A 16,850-nucleotide genomic window follows, 5' to 3' on the forward strand; every position below is an offset into this window, starting at 1 on the left:
ATTCTTAGCAAGATGAATGGCACTCTGACTATCTATGAACAACAAATAATTATCCTTCTAAGGATGTGCCAATTCTTCCAAGAAGAACTGAAGCCATATCATCTCCTTGGCTGCCTCGGTAGCAGCAACATACTCTACCTCTGTAGTGGATAGAGCATTAATCTTCTGTAACCTAGAAACCCAACTCACGGCTGCCCCACCAACAGTAAAGACATAACCTGTAGTACTCCACCTGGTATCAATATCCCCAGCCAAATCTGAGTCAACATAGCCCTGTAAATTAGTAGTAGAGCCCCCAAAGTGTAAACACTTATTGGATGTTCCTCTAAAATATCTGAGAATCCACTTGACAGCATTCCAATGCTCAAATCTTGGATGACTCATATACCTGCTAATGACTCCCACTGCATGTGTAATATCTGGCCTAGTGCATACCATAGCATACATCAAGCTTCCTACAGCTGAAGCATAGGGTACCTTGGACATCTTATCCTCCTCTTCCTATGTCTTGCGACACATTTCCTTAGTCAATTTCAAATGACTAGGTAAAGGTGTGCTGATAGCTTTAACATTCTCCATAGAGAAACGTTGCAACACCTTCTCAACATAATCAGCTCGAGATAGTGTCAATGTTCTATTCTTCCTATCTCTGCAAATCTTCATACCAAGGATTTGTTTTTCTGCCCCCAAATCCTTCATAGCAAATGCATGTGCTAACTGGCATTTCAGCCCCTTAATATGATCCATGTTAGACCCAACTACAAGCATATCATCAACATATAAATATAAAATAATGTAGCTATCATCATCCAACCTCTTAAAATAAACACAGTAATCTGAATGACACCTGTTATATCCATGCTCATGCATAAAACTGTCAAATTTCAGATACCATTGCCGAGGTGCTTGCTTCAAGCCATATAAACTTTTCTTCAATTTGCACACTAAGTTCTCCTTATCTTTGACTTCAAAACCCTATGGCTAAGCCATATACATTTCTTCATCCAAATCACCATGAAGAAAGGCTATTTTAACATCCATTTTCTCTAAATGCAAATCTTTAGTAGCCACAAGACTTAAAACAGTACAAATAGAAGTCATTTTAACAACAGGAGAAACTATCTCATCAAAATTAATTCCCTTTTTTTGTGCAAATCCTTTTACAACTAACCTGGCCTTAAATCTTTTCTTACCTCCTTCCTCTTCTTTCAACCTATAAACCCACTTATTCTGTAAAGCCTTTTTACCTGCAGGAAACTTGCACAAATCCCATGTCTTATTTTTCAGCAAAGAGTCCATTTCATCTTTCATTGTAGACTCCCACCGAATCTTAGTATCCACCTGCACAACTTCATCATAACTTTCAGGGTCAACAGCATCAATAAGTAAAATAGAATACAAAGAGGGAGAAAACCTTTGTGGAGGTCTAATTTGCCTTGTTGACCGTCTAACATTCACTGGTGTGTGTGGTATTTGTTGTTGCAATTGTTGCACATCATGAGGAATGGATGGAACATCAGCTTTTGGAGTATCATCCAGCACTACATAATCATCTTCTTTCTTCTCATGTTGCTGCAATAGATCTTTGTACAACACTTTCTCATTGAATATGACATCCCGACTTCTAACAATTTTAATATTTTCAAAATCCCAAAGCCTATAACCAAATTCATTAATGCCATATCCAAAAAAGACACATTTCTTTGATTTAGCTTCTAGCTTGGTTCTATTTTCAGAGTCTATATGAGAAAAAGCTTCACAACTGAAGGTCCTGAGAAAAGAATAACTCACCTTCTTACCAGTCCATGCTTCCTCTGGAGTACCACATAGTACCACATCCCAAAGGAGTAGAGGGACATCTATTAATCAAATATACTGTAGTATTGATAGCCTCCACCCACATGTGTAGGGGCAACCCAACATGCAACCTCATGCTCCTTGCACACTCCATTATAGTCCTCTTCATGCATTCAGCCACTCCATTTTCTTATGGAGTCCTTGGAATAGTTTTCTGTCTACGAATACCATTAGTGGAGCAATAATCTTCCAATTCATGACTACAATGCTCACCACCATTATCAGATCAGAGACATTTTAATTTTTTACCAGTCTCATTTTCAACCAAGCATTTCCATTTCTTAAAAGTTTGAAATACAACAAATTTCTGTCTAAGGAAATAAACCCATACTTTTCTAGTTGCATGATCAATAAATGTAACATAATAATGAGAGCCACCAAGGGAAGATACTTGAGCTGGTCCCCATACATCTGTATGCACAAGCTCTAATTTCTCCTTTTTGTTTTCCTTCCCAGTCTTTACAAAACTCACTCTCTTTTGTTTTCCATACACACAACTTTCATAGAAATCCATATTCACACATTTTAGACCTGGTAAAAATTTCTTTGAATGAAGTACTTTCATACCTTTCTCACTCATGTGCCCAAGTCTATTGTGCCACAATGTTGTACCAAAATCTACAGCAACTATTTGTTCTCCCTTCTCAACTGCAACAATTGTTCTTGAACATTCATTTTTCTCTGAAACAATCAAAGTAGAAGGAACAATATGACCTGTACAAAGATATAAGGTGCCTACTTTCACACCTTTTGCTACTACAAGGGAACCTTTTGAAACCTTCCAATTTTTATCATTAAAAGTAACTACACAACCCTCATCACCGAGTTGCCCTACTGAAATTAATTCCTACTTAGTTTTGGAACATGTCTTACCTCATGTAGTAGCCAATGATTCCCATTCTGCAACTTAATCTTAATTTTTCCCTTTCCAACAGTTTGACAGGGTTCATTATCCCCCAAATAAACAAGCCCAAAATCCCCTTGGACATAATCAATGAAATAACCTCTATGAGGTGTAGCATGAAATGAAGCACCAAAATCTAAAACCCATGAATCATCAACACTCTCTAAAGACAGAAGCAAAGCATCCTCTTCGGATTTGTTACTTACCACATTTGCCTCCTTGTCTCCATTTGATTTATCTCCTTCACTTTTCTTTCGATTCCAACAATCTTTCTTTTTGTGCCCTAGTTTCTCACAGTACCAGCAATCATTTGGTCCTCTCGATTGAGACCTCCTCCCCTTTGACTTTCCTCTTGATTTCCCATAATTTCTAGAGTTACTTCCTCTTTTAGTCGTTCTGCCCTTGCTTTGTGCATTCAAAACACTTCCTGATGTAGATCCACTTGAGGATTTTCTACAAGTTTCCTCACTTAAAATAACGCCAATCACATCATCATATTTTAGGGTACTAGATCTAGGAACAAAATTACTCACAACCATTACCAAGCCATTCCAGCTTTCAGGCAAAGAACACAAAATCAAGAGAGCCCTAATTTTTTCATCAAAATTGATACCCACAGAAGATAATTGACTAGTAATAGTATTAAACTCATTTAAATAATCTGCAACAGATCCACCTGCTGCCATTTTCATATTAAATAAATGCTTCATGAGAAATACCTTGTTTGAAGCAGAGGGCTTTTCACACAGTGTTGCTAGGGTTTTCATCAAATCTTCTGTCATCTTTGCTTTTGTAATATTAAATGCCACCAATGGTGCCAAGCATAACCGAATGCTTTTGAGTGCCTTTCTATCCAAAAGATCCCATTTAGCCTCTAACATAGTTCCCTGATTCTTGGCTTTGCCTTCCAACGACTTCCATAAATCCTTCTGATATAGATAGTCTTCCATTTGCATCTTCCATAACTGAAAGTTCTGCCCATTAAACCTATCAACCCTTAGCTTACCCTCATCTGCCATCGCTCCCACTCAACCATGAGACTCTTACTTAACCGTGAGAATTTCGTGTAGAGGATAACTGAAAGACAACCTGGCTCTGATACCACTTGTTAGGATAAACCACAGACAAAAATAAAAACTACATGCAAATATAACCAATAATAGAAAATAATAGATCACACATAAATGAACATAAGGCACCAAGATTTAAGGTGGTTCACCCAATCCCTGGGCTACGTCCACCAAACAACAAGTCCAATCTTATTACAATCCACTGATTACAACCTGATTACAATCCGTAATCCCTTACAGCTCAATACCGCCGCAAGAACCAATTTTGCATCACAACATAATGAAAATACCTAACCCTAAACCCTTTTATACAAGTATTAAACCACTTTAGGGTTATAACATGTCAGCCATATGTATAGTACTTTCCTGATCAGTCACCATAATCTAACAATCTCCCACTTGGGGACTAATCAGGCTCCACACTAAACAACATGTACCTTGTTGGAAATCTGATTGAAAAACTCATTGTTGAAGATTAAAGAGGGAGATTATTGCAAAGAAGAAATTTTTCTATTAACAAAATGTTTTCAATCATTGTTTTGTCATTGATGTCAAACTCGCTATTTGTAGGAATGACATTTACTTATAGGATCCAAGTACTATCACTTAGTTGATTGATGAAGAGGATTTGATCAATAAGATGTAACAAGAGAACCTAAGGGAAAGGTTGAGTTATGATGTTGTAATGAAGTGCAAGGATTAGTTAAGACAATGGTTAAATGATGTATTGATAACATACTCAAAGATACAGAGGTTGGTCACACTTAGAAGCATTGGAGAGAGAAGTTGTAACAAGGTTCACTACAAAGCTTAAACTAAGATCATTAGTGGGTGCTGAGAAAGTTAGTTGAAGCTAAGAAAATTCTTAGCTAGAGCCAAGTAATAGGAAATTCTAGTTTGTGACAAGTGATCTTCAGGTGTTGAGCAACAAGAAAAACACAGTTGATATCGAGTAACACAGTATGTGCCAAGCACCAGTATTTCAATAGTGTCAAGTTGTTGCATTATTTTAAATGACAAAAATTCATCAAATCTAAGCTAAAAAAGTGGTTACCTTGAATTTTTTGAACGAGTTGGAAGATAAGGATGATGAGCTGGTGGCACAAAATTCTATGTAAACATTTTTGAGCGAATTCAAGAGGATTACTCAAGAAGTTTCTAGAGGAAACAAAATGTGGGTTAGATGCAACGAATCTTACCTAATCCATATGAATTGAAATTAAAGGAAGGAAGAATCAAGTGGGAAAAGAACTCCAAGACTTCTATTTAAGGAGTCATAGACCAAGAAGCAAATGCTGATGATATTGTTGCTGTTGAAGAGCCTAATCTGTGAAGTGGTTAGAAGGGTGTCAAGGAGAAGACATTTAGGAGAGGGAAGAGCATAGAGGCTTTGCTTCTACAAGTGGTCATGAAGAGATGATTGCACTAGTACATTGAGCATGAGACTCAAGGAGACTAAGCTTGAAAGGAGGGCAAGTTGTCAAGAGTTGTAGAGATTGAAGGCCAAGCAATGGTATGAGCTAAGAAGTGATCTAAGATCTACAAGTTAAGTTGTATGTTGCAGTTAGGTCAAATATTTTCTAATACTCTTTAGCAATTGTATTAGATATGAAAATCTTATGGACTTAGGTTGGTTTAATAGCCATTTGTAAATCCTTTAACATGGTGGCATTCCAAGTGAATGTTCTGAAGTCCTCTAACCAGGCCCACTTCTAACAGGGTGGTTAAATCCTCTAACAAGGTCACATTTAATAGTGTGTTGTAAGCCTTTAACATGGTAGGCCTTTCAAAGGGCATCACTTCAGAAGAGTGAAAATTGAGTAGCATGTTATTGATGATTTTTCCAAAACTGGGTTTCCATATAAATCATTATGTTCTGTGTTGATTTCTTATGTGTTATGCTTACATGTTGATTTACAGTAACTTGTTGGTTAGAAAAGTTAAAGCTTGGATGAATGAATGATTGAATGGGCTCACTATACTTAGTGAAAAGTTTGAATAGGAAATTTGGACCTTGAATAACTAATTCACCCCTGCTCTCAATCATTCTAAAGCATTTCTAACAATTGGTATCAGAGCCATTTGCTAATTTAGTTTCAAAGTACTAGAAGTAGGAAGATCAAGATATCCAAGAGAGAAGTTCCCAAGCTCAACAAAGACAATGTTGCTACATGGTAGAGTCTGTTGAAATTGCACCTTGGATCAATAGGTGACTATGTAAACACCTAAATAGGAATAGAACATGTAAATCCAATAGGACTTCTTACTGTAGATGATTTGAATAAAAAGGAGTACAATCAAGCAATGCTGAAAATTGCCTCTGCACTTAATTATGAAAAATATGATGACATCAAAGACTATGAAATTGCATCCAAGATGTGGAAAGCCTTATCAGATATCTATGGAGGAGACTAGAATGTCTAGAGAGCAAAGAGAGAAAGCCTAAGAGGAAAGTTTGATGACATGAAAATGGAGGAAGGTGAAAATGTTGCTCAATATGTTGCAAGAATGAAAGAAGTGGTAAGTGCAATAAGAAGTCTAGGTGGTCAACTAGAAGAAAAAATTGTCATTGGTAAATACTTAAGAACTCTATTGCCTATCTATGCTATTATAGTTTCAACCATTGAAGAGCTAAGGTGTGTACAAGGAAACACACTAACCTTTGAAGGAATAGTGGGAAGACTTACTACATTTGAGCTATCAAATTTTGATAACTACAGACCTGAGAACCTTGAATCTCCTTTCAAGGCCAAGATGACAATAAAAGATACTAAGGAGGAGACATCAAGCCAAAAAAGAAGAAAAGGGAATAGTTAGAAGCACTACTGGCTAGGAGATTCCATAGAGGCAAAGGTAAATTCAAAGGTAAGCTCCCTATCATATGTTTCAATTGCAATGAAGTAGGTCATATTACTACAAGATGTACACAGAAGAAGAACTAAAAAGAAGAAAACAAGTACAAGAACAAGAGAGAAGATGATATCAAAGACTACAAGGAAAAAGGCAAGAGATGCTACATTGTTGAAGAAGATTCTGATGAGAATGATGATAAAGTAGTCTATGTGGTCATGAAGGATGAATCTGATAAAGATGAAGATGAAGTAACAACATTGGTTACCTGTGTGAACAAGAATGACAAGTGGATCATAGATAGTGGATGCTCACATCACATGACATGAGATAAAAGTAAGTTCATTACCTTTACTCAATATGATGGAAATAGTGTTAGATTTGGTAATGATGCTTCATGTCAAATCAAAGGAAAAGGCTCTATTAAACTTAGAGAAAATTTCATGTGATAATGCATATTATGTTGAGGGATTGAACTACAACTTATTAAGTGTGTCATAGTTAGGTAATGTAGGTTGCAAAGTAGAGTTTGGAAACAAAACTACCAAGATCTATGAAACTGATGAAAATCTAATAGGAAAAGGTGAACAAACTAGAAATAATCTATTTTACCTAGATATGGAAGATGCAACATGTCTTCTTGTTAGACTTGAAGATGTGTGGTTGTGGCATAAAAGGTTGTTTCCTGTTAACTTTCATAATCTGATTAGCATCAACAAGAAGAAGAAGGTCAGAGAATTGCCAAAATTAAAGAAACTTGAAAACACAATGTGCAAATAATGTCAACTAGGGAAGATGACTAATTCTAGCTTCAAAAGAAAAACATACACTTCCAAAGAAGTACTAGAGTTAGTCCATACAGACTTATGTGGTCCAATAGAAGTGCAAAACTATTTAGGAGACATATACATAATGCTATTTGTAGATGATTATTCCAGGATGATGACTACTATGTTTTTAAAGAAAAAAATTGATGCATTTTAAATGTTTAAGTGGTATTTGGGTAGAGTTGAGAAGGAAATAGGAAAGAACCTAAAATGCCTAAGGTCAAACAGAGGAGGTGAGTTCACATCAAAAGAGTTTGAAATATTTTACAATGACAAAGGTATCCAAAGGAAAACATCAACACCAAGAACTCCACCACAGAATGGTATTGCTGAAAGAAGGAATAGGTCAGTGATTGACTATGCTAAAACCTTGATGATGGAGACAACTGTTGCACTAAAGTACTAGAGAGAAGCTGTAAGTACTGTAGTCTACACACTAAATAGAGTTCAAGTCAAGAAAGGTACAAATGTAACACCTTTTGAATTATTGTATGGTCACTCACCTAATGTTAAACATTTCAAATTATTTGGTTGTAAATGCTATATTCTTAAAGATACTAGAAATGGAATGTTTGATGCAAAAAGTGATGAAGCATATTCCTTGGATACTCCACTAGAAGAAAAACATATAAGTGTTTGAAAACTAACACTAACAAGATTGTGAAAAGTGCAAATGTAGATTTTGATGAGCATGCAGAAGTCCAAGTTGATGAAACCAAGCAATCAAAGGATTATAGATCATTTGTATACTTGTATGAAGGAATGACTGTAGAAGACAATGCTACAAATCAAGTTCAGAATTAGCAACAAATTTTAGTATTTGTCAAATCTCAACCAGTGAATGCCAAGCTGCATTCAGAAGCCGAGCTGTAGAATGTAGAAAATGCACATTTTGATTCTAAAAATAGTATACATGAGAGGAATGATGAAATTTCAGATGAAGAAGAAAAAAATAACTTTGAGGCTGAAGGATCAAACATGGAAAGAAGGACAAAACCAAGGTTAGCCAAGTATGTGAGAAGACATCACCCTGCAAAACAAATCATTGGTGACAAGGATGCCAGACCAATGACGAGGAAAAGACTTATTAATGAATCATGTCTATTGAGCAAGGTTGAACCTAAAATAGTGAAAGATGCTCTACAAGATGATGACTAGTATAAAGCCATAGAAGAGGAGATAGATTAGATTGAGAAGAACAAAACATGGACTCTAGTTCCTAGACTAGCTAATAAGATTGTGATTGGTATCAAATGGGTGTTTTGAAATAAACTTGATGAAAAAGGTGAGATAACAAGAAACAAAGCCAGATTAGTTTGCAAAGGTTATGCACAAGAAGAAGGACTAGATAATGGGGAAACATTTTCCCCTGTTGCAAGAATGGAAGGAGTAAGAATATTACTTGCATATGCTACATACAAATGTTTCAAAGTGTACCAAATAGATGTGAAGTCTACTTTTCTGAATGGTATATTCGAAGAGAAAGTCTACATAGAACAACCAAAGGGATTTGTTGATGAGAAGAACAAGGACATGGTCTGCAAACTACACAAAGCACTTTATGGATTGAAGAAAGCGCCTAGAGCATGGTATGAGAGATTGCAAAAATATCTTGTAAAGATAGGATTTGAGAGAACAGATGATAATAGCAACTTGTACATTAAAGCTGAAAAAGGTAAAGACATTTTGATATCAAAAATCTTTGTTGATGATATAATATTTGGAGGAAAAGATGTTCTTTGCAAAGATTTTGTTGATCAAATGAAGCATGAATTTGAGATGTCAATGTTTGGAGAAATCAAATTCTTTGTTGGTTTACAAGTATATCAATTGAAGCATGACATATTTGTGACCCAATTCAAATACATCAAAGAGATACTCAAAGCATTTGGATTAGAAGAGTCAAAATCAGTTAGCACACCAATGACAACAAAACATAAGCTATCCAAGAATGATGAGTCTGCTGAAGTAAATCAGACATTGTATAGATCAATGATTGGAAAGCTAAAATATGTTGTACATAGTAGATTAGACATTGAACTAGTTGTTGGAATAGTGGCAATATTTTCTGCAAATTCAAGAGAAAATTACTTAATGGCAATAAAGAGAATACTAAGGTACCTAAAAGGAACTGATGACTTTGGTTTGTACTACAAGAGAAGTGAAAAGTTTGAACTGAAAGCCTACACTGATGTAGATTGGGGAGATAACGTTGATGATAGAAAAAGCATCAGTGTAGGAGCACTTTTCTTGGGAAAAATGTTGACTACATGGACCAACAAAAAGAAAAGCTATACCTCACAGTCCACAGTTGAAGTTGAATATGTTGTAGCTACTATAAATTGCACCAATATTGTATGGATCAAACATTTGTTACAAGGAATGAAGGAAGAGGTAACTGAGCTTATGATACTTTATTGTGATAATAAAAGTGCTATCAACATATCAAAGAACCCTATAATGCATGCTAAAACCAAGCATATTGCAATCACGTATTACTATGTAAGAGAGTTGGTGGAAGACAAACAAGTGAAGATGGAATATGTTAGCTCAAAGGAATAGATTGTTGACATCTTCACAAAGGCACTACTTAAAGATTCTTTTGAGTATCTTAGAGGTAAGCTAAGGGTGATACCCCTAGCCAAGGTCACTTGAAGCAAAAGCAAGAATGCCCTACATCAAATGAGCTAATTGTTGAAGATTTTATACATTGATGCAAATGATATCTACTTTAGGATTCATGTCTAGAGTAGTAGAAGTATTGAAGTCCCAAATCAGTCACAAGCAAGGTGACAAAGGGAGAAATTGAATGAACATACAAAAGCTACACTTGCATATTAAGATGCTAATATGTCTTTGGCATTATTGTCAAAGAGGGAGAAGTTGTGAGAAATTGATCAACTGATCAACAACATTTGATCAAAAGTATGAGAGAGATACTGATCAAATGAAGATAGAGGGAGAAATTGATAGAAATAATCAAACGTTGATCAAAATAGTAGAAGATGAGCAACATAGAGGGATAAAAACAAAGAACAAGGATACAATAGCCAAGAGGCAGAAGCAAAAATGAAGCAATCAGAATAGTAAAGGGAGATGTGAAGTTACAATTTTCTTTTTGGCATTTGACTTACTGTTCTAACCTAGTTAGCTTGTGGTTGAATAGTTTAGTTTGATGGTTGATCAGTTTGGTTTGCCATCAATGCCAAAGAGGGAGATTGTTGGAAATCTAATTTAAAAACTCATTGTTGAAGATTAAAGAAGGAGATTGTTGGGAATATGATTGAAAAGCTCATTGTTGAAGATTAAACAATGAGATTGTTGCAATGAAGAAAGTTTTCTATTAACAAAACGTTTTCAATCATTGTTTTGTCATTGATGTCAAACTTGCTATTTGTAGGAATGACATTTTCTTATAAGATCCAAGTACTATCACTTAGTTGATTGATGAAGAGGATTTGATCAACAAGATGTATCAAGAGAATCTTAGGGAAAGGTTGAGTTATGATGTTGTAATGAAGTGCAAGGATCAGTTAAGACAATGGTTAAATGATGTATTAATAACATACTCAAAGATGCAGAGGTTGGTCACACTTAGAAACATTGGAGAAAGAATTTGTAACAAGGTTGACTGCAAAACTTAAATAAAGATCATTAGTGGGTGCCAAGTAAGTTAGTTTAAGCCGAGTAATAGGAAATTCTAGTGTGTGCCAAGTGATCTTCAAGTGCCAAGTGAAGATTAGGTGCTGAGCATTAGAAAATCTTAGTTGGTGCCGAGTGATCTTCAGGTGTCGAGCAATACGAAAAACATAGTTGATGCCGAGTAACACAGTATGTGCCAAGCATCAATATTTCAATAGTGCCAAGCTACTGCATTATTTCAAATGATGAAGATTTGCTAAATCTGAGTCAACAAAGTGGTTACCTTGAATTTTGTGAACAAGTTGGAAGATAAGGATGATGATCTAGTGGCACAAAATTCTATGTAAATCATTTTTTAGTGAATTCAAGGGGATTACTCAAGAAGTTTCTAGAGGAAACAAAATGTAGGTTAGATGTAATGAATCCTACCTAATCCATACGAATTGAAATTAAAGGAAGGAAGAATCAAGTGGGAAAAGAACTCCAAGACTTCTATTTAAGGAGTCATAGACCAAGAAGTAAATGCTATTGATACTATTGCTGATGAAGAGCCAAATCTATGAAGTGATTAGAAGGGTGTCAAGGAGAAGACATCTAAGAGAAGGAAGAGCACAGAGGCTCTAATTCTACAAGTGGTCATGAAGAGATGATTGCACTGGTACATTGAGCATAGAGACTCAAGGAGACTAAGCTTGAAAGGAGGGCAAGCTATCAAGAGTTGTAGAGATTGAAGGCTACGCAATGGTATGAGCTGAGAAGTGATCTAAGATCTGCAAGTTAAATTGTATGTTGTAGTCAGGTCAAAGATTTTCTAATACTTTTTAGCAATTGTATTAGATATGAAAGTCCTATGGACTTAGGTTGGTTTAATAGCCATTTGTAAATTTTTTAACATGGTGGAATTCCAAGTGAATGTTCTGAAGTCCTCTAACCAGGCCCACTTCTAACAAGGTGGTTAAATCCTCTAACAATGTCACATTTAATAGTGTGTTGTAAGCCTTTACCAGGGCATGTCTTTCACATGACATCACTTTAGAAGAGTGAAAATTGAGTAGCATGTTACTGGTGGTTTTTCCCAAATTGGATTTCCATGTAAATCACTATGTTATGTGTTGATTTCTTATGTGTTATGCTTGCATGTTGATTTACAGTAACTTGCTGGTTAGAAAAGTTAAAGCTTGGATGAATGAATGATTAAATGGGCTCACTATACTTAGTGAAAAGTTTGAATAGGACATTTGGACCTTGAATAACTGATTCACCCCCCCTCTCAGTTATTCTAAAGTATTTCTAACAGACCTGTCACTAATGAATAGTATATCAGAGAAATTATAATAATTAGTTCTTATTTGTTAGTGAGATTATCTTCATGCCCTTTGTTTTAGATACTTCTTTATGTATAGTCATCTTTTTAGTATCTGAATTTGCATTCTCTCTTTTATGTGGTGTTATATATATATATTTTGGTTTTGTTTGAAAGCCTTAGTTCCTTTTCCTGGGATGATTTTCTCTTGTTTCTACCTTAACAATATGCTATTTGCTACGAAAATTTTATCGAGTTTGCAATTATTATCGATTCTTGATGCATTTGATGTTGATTTAACTTGTACACTTTCTTCCATTAAGGGTTCGATATTTTGGAAGAACTATTTTTTCTTTCCTTCCATCTTTGCCTTATTTTTTTGGTTTTGTTGTAAAGAGTTTCTCCATCAATTGCTTTTTGATATGATAGTTTACCATCCATTGTCACTTTTGTATGCATTTTTATTCAAGATTGTGATCATCTTGTTCCTATCTACGTGTTTATTCACAAGAGTGTTGAAGGTGTCTAACTTTGATACAACTCTGTTCAATACCTCATATTTGTTATTGATCAGGATATAGGTTAGTCTGTTGTCAAGGTGCATGGAATGAAGCCAAGTAGAAGTTGTACCCTTGTTAGGGCAGTCAATTTTTTCCATGAATTATTGTTTGTTGTGGCAATTCTAGGATGCACTAATCTCGAGAATGGGGTTTGCTGCTCTCTTCTCATTTTTTGCAAGTTCTAAAACTTTAATCTCATAAAAAAGTAAAATTATATTCTTATATATATATAGATTGGTAAAGAGGCCGAAGCCAAGGTCAAATATTGTTATTTGTTATGATTCATTATTTTGATTATAAGCTAAGCTTGAGTAAATTCGAATCCAAGACTTCCCAGTTAAGAGGCTCACAATTTACCATTGTGTTGTAGGCTCTTGCCTAATATTTATTTATTTATTAATATAAAAAGAAATATTAAAATTATTATATAAAATTTTGAATATATTATTATGATTCTTGTTTTAATGTGAAGATGTTACATTGCATTTATATTTTTTCTATTTTATTCATACAAGAATATTATTATTTTCTAAATAGTAAAAAAAAATTCGTAAAGATTATTTTAATTAATAAAAAAATGATAATTTCTTTTTAATTACTAAAAGAACAATTAAATTAAAGAAGAAAAATAATTATTATACTATTATTTACCAAGAAAAGAGACAAAGAAAATTATATTATTATTATTTTTTAAAAGCGAAAGTGGGCTAACCATTGTAAATTGTATAAATAAATAACCTAATTTGAGAGCTCATCAGAGAAAGAACTTGGAAGAAAACTCTGAATCCCAACCCACTTAAAGTAGAGGAGAAGAAAAAGAAGAGAAGAGAAGAGAAGAGATGAGAGTCAATTTGAGGCATAACATAATGACATTTGTGAACAAGCGCTAACATAAATGTCAAGACTTCTCATTCTCAATAAGCTCTTGCAATTGCTGCCATACAAAGAATTGAGTAAAAGGGTTGAAGGCTTCAAAATTAACATCATCACAACCTAGATTAGCAAGATAATCTACGACTCCATTACCTTCTTGGTAGATATGTGAGATATAATGTTCATCAAAAGAGTCTATAAGGTTCCAAATTTGATTCATAATATACATAAGTTTCTAGTTCAGGAGTGATCTCTTGATGCATGTGTTAATTATAACCATGGAATCACCTTCGATATGGATTTTATTAAACCATCTTTGCTTGGCCAACATTAGCCCAATGAGAAAAGATTGAGCATCAATGATGTTGTTAGTGACTGGGGGAATTGGATCAGCTATAATTGCTTTCACTATATCACCATGATCCCTAATGCATGCCAATGTGAGATTTACCTGGATTACCTCTTGATGCACCATTGAAGTTGAGCTTAACAAAATGAGTAGAAGGGGGATCCATTTAGTTGATGAATGATTTGGAGGATATTTCTAGCTACTATTGGGAACATAGCCAAAAGGAGCAAGCAAGCCATCCCATTCCCTAATAAATTTTCTATCCCAAGATGAGAACAGATAATTGCATTTAGCATTTAAGATGTTATTAACAACTTTAGAGACTGATTTTTGAATGTCATCTTGAACTGCATCTAAAGGGTTAAAATCTTTGCAAAAAATGTATTTATTTCTCTCCCACCATAAAACCCAAACCACAACAGTAGGGACACATCTCCAAGTAGAAGAAAAAAGAGATTTAGGTAAAAACATGGGCCATGCTTGAAACAAGTCCCATAATTTGCATGGTAGAGGCATAGAGAAACTCAACTTGTTTAATACAAAAGTCCAACAGTCATGAGCAAATGGGTAGTTTAAAAGAAGGTGGTTCATAGTTTTATCTTCAACCATGCAAAGAGTACACTTGAATGGCTATGTAATGTGGAGTTTTTCTAATCAATCACTAGTAAGAATTATGTTCCTCAAAGCCAACCAGACAAAGCAACCAACTTTGGGGAGAACAAATTTATTCCAACAAAAAGAGAAAACACGATTAGGACTTTGCTATTATTTAAGTATTGTAAGACTTTGTAACCCTCCTTTGTTGTATATCTTCCATCTTTAGAAGAAACCCAAAATAATAAATCCTTCTTATTAGAAAGAAATACATATCTTTCTAAGAAGACTTGTTTCAAAGCATCCTTGTGTATTACCTCAATTGGAAGATCTATAGTATCCCTCTATATAACTTTACCAGAGAATATTTTAATAGCAACCACATAATTTAGAAGTTTTGAACCCCATAAGTCAATGGTGAGAGTCATAATATCTTTGAGATAGTTAGAGATAACCAATGGTGGGAGACCATTCCATGAGTCAGAACAAAACTAAAAACTATTGCCATTAAGAATAGTCCATGAGATATAGTTTACCACTATCTTGCTTGAAGACATCATGAAATCCCATATGGATGATCCCTTAGGCAGATCAAACAAGGAAAAAATTCTAGAAGGGTCACTATTATCCAAAAAAAAAAATTGTATGACCCGAAACCATTTGTTGTCCAATTTTGTATACATTTGCCAAACTAATTCCTCCCCGAGTAGTTTATTCTCGAGGGATAGATCATGGATACCTGCGCCCCCAATAAATTTTGTTGATGCCATATCTTTCAATGATAAAGATATCTTCTTTTCTTTTGATAGGTTCCCTTTCCAAAGAAATTCTCTAATGATCTTTTCAATTTGTTTCAAAATTGAGGAGGGAGCCCTAAGGACGAAAAGATAGTATTTAGGAATGGCTAACAAGACTATTTTAATCAGCAATATGTGACCAACAAATGATAGCCATCTTGTTTTCCATGCTAAAATTCTTGATTTTATTCTCTCAATAATTGTTTCCTAGTAGCATGTTTTATTTGTCCCCACAAAAAAAGGAATGCCAAGATAAGAAGGAAGATGCTCAATTGGAAAACCCAAAATATTGACAATTTTATTGGAAATAAACAAACTTGTATTGAAGAAAAAGATCTTGGATTTTTGTGGATTTACCTTTTTGATCAGAAATTGAAGTGTATATATTAAGGGTACTTTTAATTAGTTTGGCTTCCTAAATAGTTGCTGCTCCAAATAAAAGAGTGTCATCCAAAAATAGGAAATAAGTGATAGTGATTGAAGTGCCTATGATAGAACCCTGTATATGAGCAATGTTAGTATGCTAATAGAAACCAAATTTAAATAAAGCTTCTACAAACTAAACAAAATTCATAAACTTCAAGATAGACTAAGATGAGCTCTCAATTGAGAATATGAGCCATTAATGGGCTCTCTTAATGAGAAGCTCTCTTGTTGAGTGGCTTTGTCTAAATAGATAGGATGTATGCTCAAGCTTATGCTTCAAAAAGGGCTTCAAATGGAGTTGGAATTTGGGTGTGAGTGTATGGTTTTGATGTAAAATGGCTTCTTAAAATGGCATTATGACTTTACTTCATGGATTGTGTTCTTTTGTAAAGGGGAAGGATCCAATTTATAGGCAAGAGGCTTGAGGGATTGATGGCTAAGATGCAAGGATGGGGAAAAGCTCATGGAGGGCTCAGATTGCATGAGAGGAGAGCACATGGATTGTGCTTCCTTATAGCCAATCAAGGAGTGACACATGTCACAGGGTGAGAGGATGGAGGAAAGGGGAAGGATGAGTCAACAAAGGAGGCTCAAGGGATAAAATCTTCATAAAGACCCTCATAATGGCTTGTAAGAGTAATGAAAGGGCTTGGAAGAGTCATTTATGGCCTAGTGGGCTTCATAAAGTTTTATGGTTGGGATATTTTGAGGGAGATGAGAGGACTTTTGACTTGGGCTTGATTAGGAAGGTTTTAATCTTGCTTAGGATTGTGCAAATGATTAGAGGATGGATTAGGA

This window comes from Cupressus sempervirens, chromosome 10 (assembly GCF_028749045.1).
Source record: "Cupressus sempervirens isolate cs-2001-9-10 chromosome 10, ASM2874904v1, whole genome shotgun sequence".
Classification (NCBI taxonomy): Eukaryota; Viridiplantae; Streptophyta; class Pinopsida; order Cupressales; family Cupressaceae; genus Cupressus; species Cupressus sempervirens.